The sequence below is a fragment of the Centruroides sculpturatus genome, unplaced genomic scaffold (genome assembly GCF_000671375.1).
Source record: "Centruroides sculpturatus isolate CEXI.00-Female unplaced genomic scaffold, Cexi_2.0 scaffold958, whole genome shotgun sequence".
Taxonomy (NCBI): domain Eukaryota; kingdom Metazoa; phylum Arthropoda; class Arachnida; order Scorpiones; family Buthidae; genus Centruroides; species Centruroides sculpturatus.
Window position 1 is genome coordinate 20940 of NW_019385395.1, and position 6401 is coordinate 27340.

A 6401-nucleotide genomic window follows, 5' to 3' on the forward strand; every position below is an offset into this window, starting at 1 on the left:
AGCAATTAAAGGAAAATATGCAAATTCGGCAGTATCGGACCATTGTAATTCAGAAGGTTGTACAATAGATCTAAATACGGTAAAAATTAGAAAAAAGAAAAAAAATAATTATAAAAGATAACTGTACGAGCATTTAAATATAATTAATCAAAATAATAAAATGAATACCAACAGTGGTAGAGAAATCCACCAATCATGGTTAAGCATTATAAAAGGAAATGAGAATGTATTAGAAACAAAAGTAAGCAGATACAAACGAACCAAACGAAGTGAGTGATTTGATATAATATTTTAGATAATGATTAAATTTATTGTTTTAAATTGATTTTTATTGTCAAAAAATTAGGAATGTGTCAAATCGTATGGTTGCTGTGGATAGTAAGTGTAGGTGGAAGGATAGTGAAGATAGGCAATACAGAAATTCTAAGAATTTTTAAATATTTATTGTCGGGAAATGTCTGTGTTCTTAACTAGTTTTAGTGATAATTGTACCGAAAATGTTTTTATTGTCGATTGTTGTTAATTATAGAAAGTGTCGTTGGAAGGCCTGCTGAAGAGGGACGAGCAAGTCCGAAAAACATGTTTAAAGTGTATGTGTTCAGGTGAACTAAATAAAGAACATTATTTTTGAACTGTAAGACTAAATATCTGCATCCATAATTCCAGTATAATAAGTCCTGTTAATATATAGATTGTACTTGTAATACAAAATAAATTTTAAATAGAGTTACTTCTATGTGAGTATTTTATTCAGTAATAGCAGTGAAATTGGAACCACTGCATGCATAGTATCACTTATCAGTTTCTGTGTAATGATTATGAGACCACTCATATAATCGATTCTCCCAAACCACAATATTACGTAATTCCTAATCAATCATATACAGTTTGCTAGCTATTTGTGTAGTTTACATCCAACATGAATAATCGGTGCATACTTGTGGGGTTAAAGACGATGCCGTTAACTATTTGTTTCATTGTCCAATTTTGAAAAATGAACGACTGCAATTGAAGTTAATTGCACAAAGCAAAATATACAGTGTCCTTGCGGCTGCCATGACTTCATAAATGGCAGACTTAATTTCGCCTTCAGCATTTGTTTGTTAGGTACCTAAAACTGACAAGGATTTCAAACTTCACTTGATTCGATAGGAACTGGTGTAATATATGGAATAATAACCACCTCTATAAACTGTGTACGTTTCAGATTTTTGTACATGTTCTTTATTGTAAATATTGACTCATAAGCTCGCATAGTACGGCTCTAATTCTCTTCATAAATTAGTTCTATTCTAGTGCACAATTAAATGCATTAACGAAATCACCATGGCTCTATTCTTTGTAACACGTCTACTTTATGCTCCCCGTTTTACTTTCTTATCACGTTTAATATGTTTTCGGGTCATAAAGTAATATCGCTCTTTTTTCTACATTATCACGCTAAATTGCCTTCACGAGCATATCTGTATTATGTGTTATTGTGCTAAACATGCACACTTTGTGCACATTGTCACATTACCGTGCTATTCTTTTACTGCTCATCATCACGCCATTACGCTTAATATAATTTAGTGTAATTTAATTTGTACAATTGTATCTTCTACCTAGTTGTGTTTGGCGGTATATATATTATTGTATATTATTTTGTATGTACTTAAATAAAGAATGAATACACTCCATCCAGTGTGTAGCGGACAGATTTCACAAATGGACATATGCGAATGACGAATACAGAAACACTTTGGAACTATTGCGGATTAATTTTAGAGAAAACCAATAGACAAATTGCAGGAACTTGTCGCGGAAAGATCGAACACATTACACGAATGATCAGAATGATTACATATTCATATTGCGGCTTGGTAGGATATATTTCTCATTATGCAGAATGAAAAGAAAATATTTCACAATTTAACGGAACGATTTCGAGTAATTACGAACAACTTTGTGTTTATAGACTAGATTGTTGCTCTTGCGAAAATTAGTCTGTTTTTACTTTTCCGGCTGTATTGTATATAAAAGAGGAAAAGTATGGGAATGAGTCAAAAAATTGTCCCCCCGAAATGTTTACATTTTTGGACAAATAAAACCTCGAAACATCGAGAAATGTATAAAAAATCGGGGGTTTTCTGTATGTGTAGGTATTAGTGTGTATATATGTGTCTATTTCGTTTAATATCTCAGAATGGGCGTAAAAGATTAAGAAACGAAATTTAGCATAAAAGCTTGCGTAAGAAACGTTGATGTTATTAAATTTTGGTGCTTATAGGTCTATTGCAGTGTTTCGTAACCTTTTTCTACTCGCGGCACACGTATGACTCGACAGAACTCAACATGGCAAACCAAAATGTTATTGTTCTCAAAAACGTATGATATGATACGATTAATAGAATTTTGTAATGCCATAAACCTATTATTATTATTATGTTGAGTTTTGTGAGTTACACTCGGTTGACACCGATGGCTGTGTATTATGCCGGACCAGAGTCAACGCGTAGTAACTTCAAAACAAGACAAAAATTAAATAAGTGTGTCAGTGTGTGTCTGCATTGAGAAATTTCCTAACAATATGACACGTATTCAATATAGTGGGCTTCTGTAGTGTGATGTATGTATTTCTATTCAATTGTAATGTTCTCAGGCTTTTGTGTAGCGTGTGTGGTATGACACCTGTACAGGAGAGAACGACAGGTAGAATAAGCACCCTATCCATCCTCCACAGATGCCTTATTTCCTTGGCGAGTTCTGTATACCTGCTGAGTTTTTCACTGCATGAGTGTTTGGAATAGTTATGTCTATAATTATATATAAATTATAATATAAATTATATTAATAGTGATTTTATTGTGTTTCTCAATGAGTGTGATGTCTGGTCTGTTGTGGTAAATTGTTTTATCTGTGATTATGACTCTGTCGTAGTACATTTTGTGCATGTTGTTTTCCTACACTGTCTGTTTAACGCATTTGTAGTATGGTTCGTGAATATCTAATACTTTGTGTTTCTTTGCAAGCTCTTCGTATATTTGCTACTTAATTGTGTTTGTGTAAATTATCTATCTGTGCCAAGAGCTTGCAGCCGGAAGTGATGTGTTGTATGGTTTCTGGCATAATGTGACATTTTCTGCATGTGCCGTTTGTGAGTGTTGTATCTTTGAGTATGTGTTTTTTTATAGCTTTTAGTGTACATGATCTGATCCTGTATGGAAATCTTGAATCCTTCCTTCTCCCCAAAGAGGCATCCCCGAGCTTACCAGCAGTTTGATGCAGTTTTGTCAACAAAATCCTGAGCCAGTTCATAGGGATGTCTGCCATGGAGTGTCTTCGTACTCATGATTGCTTCATTGGATCTATGCTATTTATATGTTGTGTCGTGTCCATACGTTGTGAATGTAAATTTAATGGTGTATTATTTGAGTCTGTTAGAGTTACTGCTTTATGTAACTGTGATGTTTCTTGTTTTTTTGTAGAAAAACTGTCGCAATGTTTGTATTTGTTTGTAGTGGAAACTAAGTATGTCGATCAGGCCACGTCCACCATCTTTACGTGGAAAGGTTAATCTTTCCATGGCAGATTTAGGATGATGTTGTTTTTGCTTGATAAGTGTTCTTCTTGTTTTCATTTGGAGTTGCTCGAGATCTGTGTGAGTCCAATGTATAGAATAACTCCATAAGAATAAGTGAGTACTGGGACGACATATGTGTTCATTGCTTTATCATCAACTTACTTCATCAGTGAATGAAATACAAGCATAAGTAACACAACGAATGTGATAAAATTATATAAATAAAACTTGAAATTAATAGAATTTGTAATAGTTCACGTCACACCTTTCACCTTATGACCATAGTTCCAGTAGGAACGCCCCAAGGACTAAAAAACAGGCCAGTAAACCAAATCGCGCCGATAGCCACCACGTCGCAGCGCCGAACGGCTGGCGTTACACCGCCTGTATAGCAGGGTAAACGCTGGGCGACGAGTCAACAAACAGAGGCAAGAAGTGAGCATCATCCTGCAATAAGCAGTCAAGAATAAACGGGCAGGCACTTGCGAGAAGAGGTCCAGCGAAACCAACACGCAGATTGGCAAAAACGAGTGTCCGTGTGTGCCTTACCCCACAGAGCCGCGCTTAACGGCTAAACGTTAGTTCGTAGTTTTTATCATTTAAACCGATCAAATAATGTAATCCGGCGAAAAAACGCGCGATGACCAGAATGAAGACACAGTTACAAGTAACGAAGCCTCTTAACACCGTAGAAAATCAGCAGTGATACAACAGAGAACGCGACAATACGCCGTGCGCTACTCCGGCCGCGCCAAACGGCGAAAATTCCCATACACAATTCACGAAAATACTAAAGTAATACGTCAGGTACTCAAATAAGGCTTGAATGCGTAAAGGAAAACCTGAAAAAGCTAAATAAAAGAGAAAATATCTTGTAAAAGAAATAAAGGCACTACAAAAGCAAGAATACGTTAAGCAGCTAAAGGCCATTGTCTCGAAACACTGGATTACTAAGGAACTAATAAAGCTACGGAAATGAAAGGAAATTAAACCAAGACTTACCCTAGGATTGTGCACGTGGATCCGCCGTCGGATTCCGGAAAAAAGCGAAATTTCCGGCCGATGGATACTCGGAAAGATGGTAAATTTTCGTGAGCCGCTACTCCTTGGAGAATTGACAGAAAAAAAATAGTTTACACCGTTGTAAACTATTTTTTTTCAGCAATATATAACACCGAATGTAGAAATTAAAATTTCTTTCAGAAAAGTGGGCGTAAAACGGAGCTGAATTTACACACGCACAATCCGTTAAATCCACCAGAAGGTATATCAATCCATCGATACATACAGAAATTACCCCGAAATTCTTTTTTATTAGTCGAGTTCCTACGTCCAAAAATGGAAACATTTTGGAGGATCGGTGTGGACCGAGCGCCATAATTTTCCTCTGTTATATATATAACAACCGGCGAGAAAGTAACTAAACATGGATAGATCAGTTCAAGGTGGATAGCGTTATGAACCAATTAAATTTAATCTTAAAGACTGAAATTTTAATTTAAATTTTGTTATACAATCAAATAAATTTTTATAAAACGAAATTATATTAGATAAAACTGAATTTGAAATATTAAAACAGATTTTTTAATTTATTCACTTGATTCAATTTTCTAGAATGAAGCAAATATCGAGCGAAAAATATTCAAAATATTTTAATGGAAAATTCCAAATTTTAAAAATGGAAGCAAATGCTTTTAATGTATTGACATTATACGTTTAATGGCAAAAGTTACTAATGCACTTTTGCTCACGTGATTGCTATACATCACATAATCAATCGTTTGCGCAATACCCTATTCAAATATTTTCTCATTTAAGAAAACCTGCATCTGGTTTATTTGGTTCCAAAACTGATTTCAAGTCTACAATTCTTCAGATTGTCATTAACTGTCCTTCAGATCCAGGAGAACAACATGTATACAGGTTACACAAAACGTAGTTTGTGCATTGTTTGTTTTCTATGCCCAATCCTCTCAACATTAGAGATATTTGGAATTAAAATGATGTATTGCGATTGTAAGAAGCCTGCCAAACAATGGAAATATCTGTCGAAGTTATATTTTTTGTACCAAACAGCTATAGAGATATTTATGTGGACTAACATAATATTTTCTACTCAAGAAGTAACAGACAATTTGGTGTGTGTTGGATGGATAAGAATGTTCCCGAACAATAAGATACTTATAAAATTAATTTTAGCTACATTCGGTATTTTTGTAGCATTTCAATTCAGTTTCTTTAAAAGGAAGAGGCTTTATTTTCCTAGAAACAACAGTGGGTACGAAGGAGAAGAAAAAATGGCTGATGATATTCAAATACTTTTTATTGCTAACCTTACAGTTTTCTTCTTTTCAATAATTCCAGTTATTACTGTAATTGGCTTATTTTTGTATCCTGCTTTAAAGCAAATAAGTACTTCCGAGTTTGAACTCGCATTTTGTAATCTGAATATCACATTATTATGCATTTTCGGAATTGGACAAATAGATTGCTGTGTACTTGTTATAGGTGCATGGGCCCTCGTTATCTCAAAGAGATTCAAGAATTTATCTGATAGAATCGATGAATTGAAAAAAGAGGAAAGTTTCCTAAAGAATAAAATCGAAACAATAATTGAAAGTCATTGGAATTTATGGTCTTATATACAAGAATTTAACTTAGTTTGCGAAATATACACTCCTGCTGTATATTGTTGCGCAATATATCAGACAAGTTTCTTTTTCTGCACAGTTGTTTTCTTTGGACTGGATGGTGTAATGCGTCTTGCAATTTCTATTATTTTGATATTTCTGGTTGTCGCAACTATGGGTTTACCTTTTCAACTATCTCGTTTCACATC